General features: G+C 45.0%; 1 long non-coding RNA gene across 1 annotated transcript in view; it reads right to left on the bottom strand.

Moving 5' to 3' along the window:
- Positions 1-543: 543 nt before the first annotated feature.
- The window catches only part of LOC117699048 (uncharacterized), an 87,833-nt gene continuing 73,887 nt past the window's right edge, over positions 544-14,489 (bottom strand). Inside the window, exon 8 of the long non-coding RNA XR_013112927.1 lies at positions 544-1,256. This is a non-coding gene — a long non-coding RNA (uncharacterized LOC117699048). The remainder of the gene's footprint in view (positions 1,257-14,489) is intronic.

The raw sequence follows: 14,489 nt of genomic DNA, 5'->3' as shown, positions 1-14,489 counted from the left end.
ACAAGAAGTTTAAAACCCCACAGTGGAAAAAATTGACCCATTGATTCAATTGAGAAATTGAAATCTTACTCTGCGTTCAGGCTGGAGACACTAGGAAAAGTATGAACTCCTTCAATCTGGTTAGCTGGGCTGGCAGTGATCATCCTATGCAATATGTCAATAATTCATGCTCAGAGTTAATGGGGATGCCTATAAAGGGTGTTTGAAAATTTTAAAATCTACCCTGGCTTTTTTTTTTTGTTGTTTTGTATCATTACCAATTACTCTATTCTTTGGTTTTATTTCCATGTGGAGTGTCTAAAATTGTAGATAGACCGAAATCAACGTTTGTTGAGAACCGATCTGCCCCATGTTGGGGACCAAAATGTCATGGACCGATCTGTCAATGTTGGAACCTGCACTGCCAAAAGCTTTGGGGGCTAAACTGTTAGAGCCTGCACTGCCCCAGGCTGTTCCAGTCTGTGGGTTGGGGTTCAGCAAGAGAGAGAGTGAGGACTAACGTGAAGAATGGAGACCAGACAGAGTATGATTCAATCCCGTTTATTCTTCAGTCTCTCTTCTTCTCTCCAAGTCCCTAGTTCCTAGTACCAAGTCTCAAGTTCTAATCCCAGTTCAAGTTGTAATAAGTCTCAAGTCCTTGCTAGTCTCTTTCCCAGTTCCAAGTTCTCTTCCAGGTCTCAAATCTCTAGTTCCTAGTACAAGTGTCTAATCCAAGTGTCAAGTGTCTAATAATTTCTTCTGTCTGCCTCTCACCTTTTATATGTCTCACTTCTAAGCCACGCCTTTAAGTCACGCCTTTAAGTCTTATCTCTAAATCACACCTTTAAGTCTCACACACCCAAGGGAAGATCCTGGGTATCTAAAACAAGATGTTATCAGAGTGTGCTCAGCTGTTGTAGGCTATTGTAAACAAGTCTCTTGTCAGGGTATATGGCTCAAGATGGCTGCAAGGATGATAGCCGCCTTCTGTCGGCTCCCCACAAATGTTTCCTTCCTTTATTGTTATGTCACTTGAGGCTCCCTGGAGTGACTGTATTTGCAAGGGTTCTCTAGAAGAACCAATAATATAAATATATATTCAAAGGAGGTTTATTAAACTGGCCTACATGATAGGGCTCTGAGTAGTAGTTCAACAATTGCTGTCACACTAGAGAGGCCGAGAACCTACTAGCTGTTCAGTTTGTGTAGCTGGATGTCTGAGCAATCCCAACCTGGTGCTGAAGGCCTGGAGACTTCATGAAGAGCCTTTGGTCCTCCTGTAAGAAGAAAGAATCTGGATTTGAGCATCAGTGACAGTGACAGCAGTAAAGGCAACAATATGGCAGATGTGCTCAGGAACATGGTAGATAAACATGTTGATAAGACACAAAGTCAAGCAAGCAAAAAGCTTCCCATTAGCTTCTGTATGTGTGGCCACCACTAGTAAGTGCCACTGTCATATTCAGGGTGGATCTTCCCACTTTAATTAATACAATCAAAAACATCCATCACAGCTGAGCCTTGTGGCTACCCTAATCTGCATAACGCTCACAGATGTGCTGAGAAGTCCCTCTCATGGGTGATTCTAGATCCTGTCAAGTTGACAATCTATATTAACCATCACAGGGACTTGGGAGAGAAGCCCTTAGTTTCTTTATAGATTTTCTCTACCAGCCAAGTCACTTGCTGAGATGGCCTGGTCTCCATGACCTATGTATGACCCATGATCAAGAGGATGGGTAAACTTACCAGAGCTGTTGTAAGGTTCTTAGAAGTGCCCTGTCAACCCCTGGGATCTTTCTGACCTGGTCCAGGTGCCAAAATATTGTCTTTTGCCTTAGCCCCTTTCTCCTCATTGGATTTGACTGCCACATGAGGCTGCTGAACACCTGGGTGTCAAATAGACCAGCCCTGAAGACCGAAGAGCGGGGTTTAGTCTAGCTGTTGTATTATACTTAAAGCTTGACAAAACAAACAGATTTTTAAATAGATGTTGACTCTTTACACTCTATTTCCTAAAAGCCTGACAACCTCATCAGACAATGTAAGTAATACAAAAATCCTTGTTTCTCAAAACCTGGTTTTACAAATTCTGCTAAAAACAGATCAATATTTTAAGAAAACCTTATGGTTGCAAGCAGCAAATAGGGCTTTAATTTTAAATAGCCCTGAATCTTGACCTTAGAAATTTTAATAGTCAATTTAGTCACAACTACATGTAGTGTATGTACAGGGGATGCAGGTAGTACAGGTACAGAAGAGGCCTTACTCCCTTGAGACAGGGTCTGCCATTGAGCACAGAGCTAGGATGGCTGCCTGCAAGCTGCAGAGTGACTCCTCTCTCTCTCCCATAGGGAACACTTAGCCACTTTGGGGGTTTGTTTGGTTCGGTTTGGCTTGGTGAGATGCAACTCTCTGGGGATGCCGCTGAGGTTTAAATTGTCAGTTATTTGCCATATATCTCCAACTTGCATTGTCCAGCTGCATTGTATAAAAAGCCACATCAGTACCTTTCTAAGGCTTAGGGATAAAATTTGTCCCAATTTTGAAGGATACATTGGAGAGAAAAATTAACAGAAATCTTCCTGTTGATATGATAAAAACACTGACCAAAACCAACTTGGTTTAAATTCTTGCAGCCACAGTCATTCACATTAGTCAAAGCAGAAATTCAAACAGGACAGGAACCTGGAGGCAAGAACTGAAGCAGAGGCCAGAGAGGAAGGCAGCTCACTGCTAGTGCCCCAGGGCTTGGCCATCCTGCTATCTTACATAACCTAGGACTACTTGCCCAAGTGATTTGAGCCACCCTCTAAAGCCATCCTTGATTAAGAAAATACCCCACAGATTTGCCAACAGGTCAATGTGATAGAGGCATTTTCCTCAGTTGAGGCTCCCTCTTCTCAGATGACTCCAGTTTATGTCAGATGGACAAAAATTAACACAGGAAAAATACCGGAAGCATGCTAAGGGCAGTCATTCAACTAAGGCCCTATAAAAACTGCCAATGGATGAAAAACGTTTTTGTCAGGAGCCTAAGGATCAGGTTCAGCATGCCTCACTCACTTCTGGAGTTGCCTTGACCAGCAAGGGACCGAGTTCCCCTTTTGTATTTTTTATCTTAATAAAGATGTGACTTCCTCCATCAAATAACATAATTTTCTCCCTGTAAGGATCTAGAGATACAGGGAAAGGTGGTAAAAACAAAGAACCTCATTCTTGTTACACTGTATCAAAGGCTCTTAGCCACAGGGGAATTTAGAAGTTCCTGTCAGAACCAATTTTTACAGTAGGCAAAATAAGGGCCCCCAAAACAATGGACCTAGCATTTGGGGGTGTGGTGTCATCTCTTACATCTGATAAAAAGGTAGTGACCTTATCTCATGACAACAGAGTCACCTGGGGGAAATGGCACTTGCCAGATCACTCTCCTGTGGGAAGATCACCTGAGCAAGGTTGTAGCAGGAAACTGAAATACAAATGGGGTAAGATCCAGTGTGATGAGGCCCATATTCCCCAATATAGAGAAGTTCAGGAGATCCCATAGCCAGGCACAGAAGTGTACACAGCAAGGGAAGGTGCAGGGAATTTTATCTTTGTCCAAGGAAGGGCAGTCCATGCCTTACCATGATGATGATACCTAACACCCAAACACAGGGCTCAGTCCCTAAAGAGATTTCTGTGCAAACAGGACTGAGTTTGAATGGTCAGCATCCATGTAAACATCCAAATCTCGTAGCATGAATCTGTATCCAGAGTACTGGGGAGGGTGATGGGAGGCTCCCTGGAGTTTGTTGGCTAGCCAGTTTAGTCAAAATCAAGTGAGCTCCAAAGTCACAGACCTTGCCTCAAAAAATAAAGTGGAGAGCAATTGAGGAAGACACTTCAAGTTGACCTTTGACCTCCACAGGCACATCCCCATATGTGCATGTGTACTCACAGAAACATGTACACACACATAAATCCAACCATAATGGGGCAGAAATGTCAAAAGATGTCACCATAGGCTCTCCACAGCTCCTGGTCCTTGTGATCTACATGGAAAGAATTTAGAAGGGTCCTCCCAGATAGTAGCATAGGAGATAGAGCAAGTTCATTACGGAGAAACAGAAACCACTGTCCAGGGATGAGCAAGGGCACTAACCAAAGCTGCACATGGCCCACTCCACTCCCCCTCCTGCCTAATCTTCATCCCCCAAGAGTTCACTTCTTAGAGATTACACCTCCAGGCTGGGCTGTGGCTTCTCTTCTGTGCTCTCTGAAGCCCCTATGCCTCAGCCCTGTCCTGAAGCATCACTCTAAAAAAGCAGAGTAAGTGAGAAGTCCCAAAGTCAGCTAGAGAGCCAAGCAAGTGGCCAAGCCCAGGGTGGACAGATGGAAACAAATGAAGGCTGGGGGTTGGCTGGGAGAGCTTTGCCATCTCCATGGACTCCTGAAGGCCACATCAGAACCATGTGAACCTGGGATGCTGAATTAAGACAAACCCTGACTCATCCAGCATTTCACTTTTACAACAATGGAGAATCAGAAGGTATTTCATATCCATTGAACATGTGCACGTGCACGTGTGTTTGCATGCATGCCCCCCCCCACAGAGAGAGGGGGGATGAGCTGCCCAAAGTTGTGCAGCAAGCCAGGCATGGTGGCTTATATCTAGAATCCTAGGAGCAGGAGAAGAAGGCAGGAGGATCGCTATGAGTTCAAGGCCAACCTAGGCTACAATAGAAGACCGCATCTCAAAAACAAAATAAAATATGCCAAGGCCACAAAGCCAAGTGGTTAAGCTCACACACTCCAGTGTTAGCAAATCACTCTTACTTCCTGTCTCTGTGACATCGGGCAAAGATTCATCCCTCCAAGACATCCTTTCCACAAAATAGGCCTAAAAGTCTCCACTTTGTAATGCAGCCAAGAAACCAGGCACTCACAGGAGACTGCAGCCCGCCTCCTTCAGTATGGCCTCCTTCAATGGGCCTTTACCCCCACCCTCAGAACTACTTGTGTAGCACCCTGTCCTGACAGTCTCTGGAGATGCCTGATTTCTTTCCACCAGCAGCTGTGGTTTTGGACTCCTAGGTTCTGAGCTCCTGTCCCACAGTTCAGCTGGCTCCATGCTTCCTTCCAGGGCTGCCAGGAAAAGAAAGCCCCGAGGGGCACACTGTGCAGAGAGGCTCAGGAAGTAATTAGTTTGCCTTCCCCAAAGGCCAGAGTTCACTACTGAGCTATTTAAAAACCCAACTGATGTCTTAAAATAAATATCACAATAGAGATGCCAAAATAGATGAGTGTTCCAGCACAGGACGTTGTCGGGGAGGGGTGGGGTGGAAAATGTAAACAGATTTACCACAGTGGTCTCAAAGAGGCACCTCTGGGGTTTGAGACCACAGACCTGTCATCCTGTTTCATGTTGCCTGTATGTTTTTTTAATTTTTTTGTAAGTTTATTTTTGTCCTTTGAGAACACGGAAAAGGCTGTCATCAGAAGAGATGAGAGACTTTTCTCAAAACAAAGAAAAGTGAATTGAACAGCACTTTCCTGACATTGGTCTTAATAATTTCCAAACACAGCCAAGCCTAAGGGTGCAGATCTCTTATCCCAGCTACTCAGGAGGCTGAGGCAGGAGGATGGCAAGTTAAAGGCCTGGCTGAGCTACACAGTGTGTTCAGTTAAGCCAGTGCAATTTATCAAGACTCCCCGCTGAAAATGTGTTTTTCTTTTACTGTTTTGTTTTGTTTGTTTTGTTTGTTTTGTTTGAGATGAGTCTCATGTAGGCCAGGTTGGCCTCGAACCCACTTGGTAACCAAAAGTAGTACCAAAGATGGAGCACTCTCCCAAATAAAATTCAACCCAGTTCCCAAAGAACATGTAAAGGTGGTGGAGCATTCTCTAGCACAAGCAAAGCCTCGGCCCTCATCCTTAGCACCTCTCTAATGGAAGTGCTACTTGCTGGAAGGAGTACCAAATGTCAGACTGACGTCATTTCGTCATTTCGGCTGAGTGTTTTAAATAGCTTTCCCTGCCAACCTTTACAGTTGGAGGTTCATGTCCTGCAGAAGCCACTGACACTGTCAGAGACTTGTTGAGCTCATGGGGTAGCAGCAGAACAATGAGGCTGGAGTGCATGTCTATTCTTGCATGCACTCTGTCTTTTTTTTGTGTCTCCAGAGCCCTTCACACACCATCCAGGCCTACAAGACTGGACACTCAACATGGCAGAGCAGGGAACACACACAACTGTTCAAGTCGCATGAACTGGATTCCATGGCTGACACCAAAGAGCAGAGAGTCAACAGCAGAGACACAATTCAATAAAACCCACAAGCGCAAGAACACATCTCCCCCCTCCAGCCCACTGGATAAACACTTCTTTCCCCATCTCCTCCCAAGCCTGCCATCCATTCCGAACGTTCTGAAGCACCAAGTTGCTATGTCACTCAGCACTATCTTGTGGTACTGCATCTTGACAAATGTCAGGTGCTCTTCCAGCACTCAGCAGACTCCTACTCACCCTTCAGAACCTTGCTCAACATGGTCCTTCAGGAGGCATCTCCAACCTTCTCCCACTCTTGTACCTTCATCTCGTCTCTCTTTGTGGACCTTATGTAATAGTTTGTCATCATGTGTGTGATGGAAGGGTGGAGTATATATGTGTTTGTATGTGTGCTTGTGAGCTTGTATGCATGTGTGCATGTGAGGACCAGAAGTCAATCTCAGGTCTCATTCCTCCAGAACCATTTGTTTGGTTTTTGAAACAGGTTCTCTCACTGGAGGCTGTGGTTTACTGATTAAGGCTAGCCTAAGTGGCTAGCAAGCTCCAGGAATCTCCATCCATCTCCGTCCATCACCACCCAGAAGAGAGAGTTGTAAGCACACATCAGCGTGCTGGCTTTTTAAATGTGTGTTCTGAGATCAACCTCGGGTCCTCACACTTGCACAGCAGGCACTCCACTTACTAAGTTATCTCCCCAGTCTCAGGATTACCGTTCAAAAGGACCACAGCATCCAGGGTTCAGTCTCTGGGTCGGTTGACTGATACCTCTGCTCCTCTCCACAGAGTGATCCTCCTGTAGGCAGGGGTGACCCTTTTATTCCCATCCTCTATCCTCCATGCCCAGCCTCATGCCTGAGTCAAAACAAGCAACTAATTGAATTGAACTGGGATTGAAAATGAAAACAAATGTCACAGAGAGAGCTAGAAGAAGGGAAGACAAGCGCTAATGTTGTGAAAGTCTATTACGGAGCAATCAACCAGACCATGTTTTTCTAATACAGATTAGAAAGCTGGCGTGGAGGCAGGCTGGAGCAGCAGTGGGGATTGGCGTCCTCTGGACATCTGCCAGGTGTCTCATCTGATAAATCCTTGCCTTGCCTGGCCAACAATTTCATCTTTCAGAGGGCAAAGGAAGTGGCAGAGGGGACAGCTCCTCGGCACAAAATCCTGGCAGCATGGAAACACCGGCAGGTGAGAGTGTGGTAGAATCTTCAGGAAAAGAACAGGAGGGTGGGAACCTGGGGAGGGTCTCACTGTGTAAGCATGTGGGTCTGAGTCCCAGAGTTCACAAGAAGAAGTTAGGCATCATGCCATATGCTTGTAATTCCGGGAAGCAATAGCTGGAACTCCCTGGACAATCTCTTTGTATCTTTGTATATGTGTTTGTAATTACTTCGTCATACTTTATTTGGATAAATATGTGCTCACTGTGTGCACCAATAGGGTGCCTCCTTACATTCTTCCTGGTTATTCTTTAATACAGCAACAAAACAGGGGATCCATTTTGACACCAAATCTTATTTGGCTGCAGATATCAAAGTCCCTAGGGTAACCAAATAAGTGACCAGCTATAGCTTATCAGGGGGTGCACCCTCCAATCCCTCCAGGTACATACACGGACATCTTACATGGGAACAACATGAGAGTATCTTCAGACTCTCATTCCATTTCCTTCCAGAGCAAGAGAGACGCCAGTGGCCTCACATCTCAGCTATTGAAGCTGAGGTTCAGAGAGAGAAAGATCCTAGCATACACCCGGGCATCTGGAAAAGCAAGGGCCAGAAGTCAATGCTCTATCTGCCTGTCTCTCAAGACAGTGGCTTTTTCTCTAGAAGGGGTGAGGATTAAGGGAATCGGTCTTCTTCCAGATTCTCAAGCATGGGAAACAGTCTTTTTTCCAGCTCCTCCAGGGAACCTCTCCGATGATGCCAAAGCCAGGGCAAGCTAATACGTTCAGTCCAGACAAGTCCTTCCTGACATTTGGGGATAGACCACTGTCCTCAGCACGGCCCATAGAAGGTTTAATCTATTCATCCACAGTTACTAATTGGCCTCCAGGAGACAACAACAGTAAGAAGGATGTGTTCATCACACTGAGCTTGGGACTCAGTCTCTCTTGATCTCCCCAAGCCATGACTAGGGAAGAAAAAGACAGCGACCTAAAACTGCAAGAGACAAGGAGAGGAAGTTGCCAAGTGTCACCAGAGGCTTCCCTCATGGCTGCAATAGAATGCCCATCAGAAACAAATTCAGGGAGGCATTTAGTGTGGGTTACAGCTCAGGGGATGTAGTTCATCATGGCAAGGAAAGCAGTGCAGTGGGTGACTCCATGGTGCTGGGAGCAGAAACAGCTTATTGATAGCTGGGGAGAGCAGGAAGCCGAGAATGTTCAGGCAGGAACTAAAGCTGGGTTGTGACCCTCAGGGCTTGCTCCTGAGCACCCACCTCCTAAAGACACCCCCCACCTTCCCAGTCTGTAGGGGACATTTCACATCCAAAATCCAACAGTAGGTAAAGACCTTCAGAAACTCAATGTCTTAGGGTTTTTTTTTGTTTTTGTTTTTGTTTTTGTTTTTGTTTTTTTTTTTGCCATAAACCATGACCAAGGCAACTCTTAAAAGGACAACCTTTAATTGGGATTGGCTTACAGGTTCAGTCTAGTATCACCAAGGCGAGAGCATAACAGTGTCCAAGCAAACCTGGTGCAGGAGGAGCTGAGAGTTCTACATCTTCATCTGAAGGCCACAAGGAGAAGACTGGATTCCAGGGAGCTGAAATGAGGGTCTTAAAGCCCACACTCACAAGTGACACACCTACTCCAACAAGGCCACACCTGCTCCAACTAGACCACAACTCCTAATAGTGCCACTCCCTGAGCCAACCATATTCAAACTATCATAATCAAGGATGCTGGGGGCCAGTCTGTAGCTTCCCCTGTCATCTCCTTCCACTTCCAGTCATCCCCAGCAAAATCCCACAAAGGGCACAAGAGTCATCTGAAACAAAGCTTTAAGTTTATAACATTCCTAGTCAAAAATCTTCAGTGGGAGCTAGGGAGATGGCTCAGTTAGTAAATTAAGCATGAGGACATTGTAAGCATGAGGACTCAAGTTTGATCCCCAGTACCCATTTAAAAACAAAAAGGTCAGGAGGCTGGAGAGGTGATTCAGTGGTTAAGAACACTGGCTGCTCTTCCAGAGGACCTAGGTTCAGTTCCACACATGATGGTCCACAGTTGCCTGTAATTCCAATTCCAGACCATCCAAAGCCTTCTTCTGGCCTCTGTAGGCACAAGTCACTCACATGATACATAGACATTCATGCAGGAAAAACATCCATACACATAAAATAAAATAATAAGGCTTTTATTTTTTTTTTTTAAAGAAAGTGTGCTGATGTACTATTCACACACTGGGGAGGCAGAGACAAGAGGGTCCCTGGATCTCATTGACCAGACTGCCTGGCCTCTTTGGTGAGCTCTAGGCCAGAGAAAGATCCTGTCTCAAAAGGAAAAAGGTAGACAGAACCTGACGAACCACACCTCAGGTTGTACACACACAGAGAGAGAAATGCCTGTGCATGTATGCACACACACAAACACACATCCATGAACACATGTGCATGCGCACACAGACACGGTCTTCACAGAAGAATCTCTGCTCCTCAGCCAGGAAGACTTTCCATCTAGTCCAGCCAGCCCTGGCCACTTCTCAGCAAATCCTCTTCATCTCAGAGGCGACAACCCACCTGTAGCTTTCCCAGTAGCCCAGGCCTTTCCTCACCCCAGTGCCTTTGCACCTGCTGTTCCTGCTGCTGGAGCCTGATGCCCTCCCATGCCTGACACCTCCTCCTCACCCTTCGTCAGTGCAGACCCCACAGACTTCCCGGGCTTCACAAAGCTCCCCTCCCTGCTCTTCCTAAGTGGTAAAAAGGATACAACTTTATCATTTGTCTCTTCCCCTCCTCTCATGCCCACTCCCATAACCAGATGGCCATCTCTTTGAAGACAGATATTCTATCTGAATTTATTTTACATGTTTTCGGAGTAAAAACAAGAAAAATATTTTTACAAATGTGCTGAAGCCAGAAGTGTCTGAAAGCAAATGTTTTACACAAAGCAGAATAATTATGAAGATTATAATAGCATCAACTATTTTGAAGTATAAAGTACGACTAAGCACATTATAGGCATGGCTCTTGTTATGCTTTGAACGCTCAGAGGAAGTTCAGCTTCTGATCCTCTCCCACCCCTTCCTTCTCCCCTTGTATGAGGCAAACAGGCCTGAGAAAGATTACAGAGAAAGGGAAGAAGGGAGAGGGAGGGAGACAGACAGACAGACAGACAGACAGACAGACAAGACAAGACAAGACAAGACAAAGAGGGACAGACACAGAGACAGAGCTACAGAAACACACAAAGAGGGGGACAGAGACTGTGTGTGTGTGTGTGTGTGTGTGTGTGTGTGTGTGTGTGTGTGTGTGTTGGAACCAGAAATGTATAGCCTCAATCTTGGTATGGCTGGCTATTTATTATCCACCTGAACTCAAGGTGATCTTGAGCTTCTGGGATAGGTGAGGATGTATTACAGTAATACACTGTTAGTGTTAAAGACATGACTGGCACACAGTAAATACTCAGTATTGACACCTCTTTTCCCAGGCAGTAACTTCTAACTACTGGCTCAGCACCTTGTTCTTCAGAAAGTTGACTGAAGTCTTAGTTGTGTTGGGATTTAGAGCCCAAACACCTAAGGTACATATTTAACATACCAAAGCAGACCTGGCCCCCAGGTTCCCCCAGCATCCCTCAGTCCCTACCTGGCATACCCATCTCTGCCCTGAACTTTCCAGGCCTGGGGGTGGGGGCTGGCCTGGGCTTTTCTTCCCCCAGAAGCTCCTCTCTATATAATCCAGACGTTTTTGTATCTAGCTAGCTAGCTAGCTATCTCTCCATTCACAAGCTCTTTTTCTCTTTCTCTTCTCTCTCCCCTCAGTCTCCCTCCCCATGGCAACTTCCCTTGCCTCATTCTTTGGGACCAGTGAGTCAGTGAAGCAGCTTCCCAATAACCCTGCCTTTATACACTCTAATTCCGCTTCAGTTAGCTCAGCTCACCAGCGGAGAATAACTTACCAAGTTGGACATGTGGCCCTCTAATTGGCCAGCATTCCAAAAAGTTACCGTGTTGGGTTCAGAGCTGGTTTACCAATAGTCAGCTCTGTGTCTCTCCACAGCCAAGACTTACACACTCTCTAATCATGGATAAGGTGACCGGGTGACACATAGACAGACACTGAGGGTGATATTTTCATGAACGTGTTGGTGTTTAAGAACCATCATTAAAAGCAAGGTTTGAAAAAATTAAAGTTACACCTCCCTGCCTTCCTTCCATTCTGGACTGTGATGTGAAAGTAGAAGCTAAGTAAACCCTTCTGAACCCAAGCTGTTTGGGTCATGGTGCTTATCACAGCAACAGAAAGCCCAACTAAGACAATGAGTGTGGACATTATTGGGTTTCCTTGGCTACTATTAGGAGCTGAAAGCTTTCTGCAGTCACCTTGAAGGTTTAGAGGCAACTATGACAGTGACAGATATGAATCTCCCTTATCTGAAAAACCATGTCTGTGTGTCCAGATGCTAAAGTCCAGAGATCAGGACTCTGCCTGGTCTGACTTGCACAGGGCAGCCTGCTTGCCTGGGAATGCCAGAAGTCTGCTTGTCAGCTCCCGATTCCTATGCTCACCTCCCCCCTCTTCCACCCCCCAGCAGCTCACTCAGGAATACATTGACATTTCCAAGGCTATTGATTTCAAGAGCCAGCTAGGCAGAGGGTGAGGGAGTAGATTGACTTTGTTATTGGAGGGAAAGGAAGGAAGAATAAACAAAGGCTGCTTTGGTTTGTAGGACAAAACCAAAATTATCAACGTAATGGGCTGAACACAGCAGTTAAAGTTCTCCAGGGTGCTGACGGTGCAGAGAGAGAAGAATAGAAAAGGGTTTGTGCCTGGACCCCTCTCTGGTTATTAACGACCAAGTTTTCTGCAGAAGCCAGGAAATCCTCCTGCGGGATGCAGAATGCATGGGTCACATCAGACCTACATCAGGGATCTCAAAGACCTCTGCTCTGGGGAACCCAGCTCTCACCTCAGGAGGCACAAGAAATGGAAGGGGCAGGGAGATGGCTTGGTTAGTCACACATAGGAGCCTGAGTCTGATTCCCAGAACCCCGTGTGCAAAGAGAAGCTGAGATGGAGGCACACTCTTAAATTCCAGCACTAAGGAGGCAGAGACAGGTAGCTCCCTGGAGCTCAGTGGCTAGCCAGACATGTCCAATCAGTAAGTTCTAGGCCACCTGAAGACCCTCTCTTCCTCAAAAAATAAGACGAACAGGACCTGAGGAATGACAAACAGGGTGACCTTTGACCTCCACATGAGCATACATACACAGGCACAAGCACCTGGACACACACATGAACCCATGCACATGTGTGCACATACACACACACACTCACATACTTACATATACACACATGCACACCCAAACATACACACACACACATTTATACATATACACAATCCATAGACACATACACATGCACACACACACACACACACATTCTTCCTCTGCAATATGACCTAAGACAGCAAAACTAGTGCATCACAGAGCCTGGGTGTGCCAGGAGCAGCTGTTACAGGAAAGGTCTTCCATTCTCCCACTCAGCAGCTTCAGGTGTCTTCCATGCCCCTCCCTTCCAGGATCCAAGAACTGAGAGGTTAGCAGCTGGCACATTCGCTCCTTGACCAAAGCTCCTGCTCTAAGGGTGATCACAGATCTTGGTTATGATCTAGACTTCAAATAATAGCTTTCTATAATCAGTGACTGAGCACGCTGCCTATAACCTTCTTGTGGAGTACAGAGGTGCTTACTGTACATAAATAATGTCACACACACGACACCTACCTATATATGTAGATACGCACACAGAGAGTTATCTTACTATACAGTGCTATCTTTACATATGGAAAACTGAAATCAAGTGGAAATATTTTAGATTATGTTCCATTTAATATATGCTATGAATATTTACATATTATAAATATATTTATATAGGGGAAACTATAGATAATTATAATTAACAAAATTTATAGGTGTATATAACTGTAGCTATATATTATATACATAAACTATTCAGTTAGATGAAATATATATTCTGTATTACTATATATGTGTACATTCATTATAGGTATTTACTATAGATAAATACATATGTACACTTAATATAGATAACGAAGTTAAATACAGACTATAAACCACACACACTTCCATATGTCTGTATATAATATGTGTATGTAATTAGCTATTCTGTTTTTGTTTCTATTGCTGTGATAAAATAAACTGGGAAAAAAAACAACTCAGAGGAGAAAGGGTTTACTTTATTTTACAGTTCCAGGTCATAGCCCATTACTGCAAGGCAGTCATAGTGGCAGGATCTCAAGACTGCTGGTCACATCCAGTCAAGAGCTGAGAGACTGGAATCCACACGTGCTGAATACTCAGCTAGCTTTCTCTACTCCTTAATCATCATCATCATCACCATCATCACCATCGTCATCACCATCATCATCATCATCATTTATAGACCTTTATTAACAGGTGCTTGCAGTTTGTTGACTTTTTTTAAAAAGTCAAGTTGTAAACTTTATTACAAATTAAAAATGAAGTTCTTAAAATTTTCAACCTAACCAGATATGATGAAACAATTTAAAAACTGTTAAAGGTGTATTGAGTAAAACCAGACCTTTTTTTTCCTTAAAGAGACATCTTTAGGTAAAAATAATAGAAACCCCATGTTGCACAGATAATGCAGATAGTTCTAATGAATCTGGTCAATGGGCAAAAAGCAAGCACTTAAGGTCTTCAGCTCCAATCGTTGTTCATTTCTTATTGCTGAAAAGTAACTAAGGCCCACCCACCTCCATGCAGGAAGGCAGCAGAAGACACCCAGAGGCCCACCCCCTGCCTTGTACCTGCCTACAAAGGAAGCTACTGTGATGTGTAAGTACGTGGTGGACAGATGGGAGAGAAACAGAAGCGGAATGGTTTGAGCACTATGAAGAGAGGAGGAACTGGAAACTTGAGAGTGGAGAGAGACAGACAGCCTGATGTCAGTTGCCTGTGCTGCTGCCTGAGGCCATGGTGATGTCCTGCCCTGTGCTGCTGCCTGAGGCCATGGTGATGTC

This window comes from Arvicanthis niloticus, chromosome 1 (assembly GCF_011762505.2).
Source record: "Arvicanthis niloticus isolate mArvNil1 chromosome 1, mArvNil1.pat.X, whole genome shotgun sequence".
Taxonomy (NCBI): domain Eukaryota; kingdom Metazoa; phylum Chordata; class Mammalia; order Rodentia; family Muridae; genus Arvicanthis; species Arvicanthis niloticus.
This window is presented reverse-complemented; position numbering and strand designations above follow the sequence as displayed.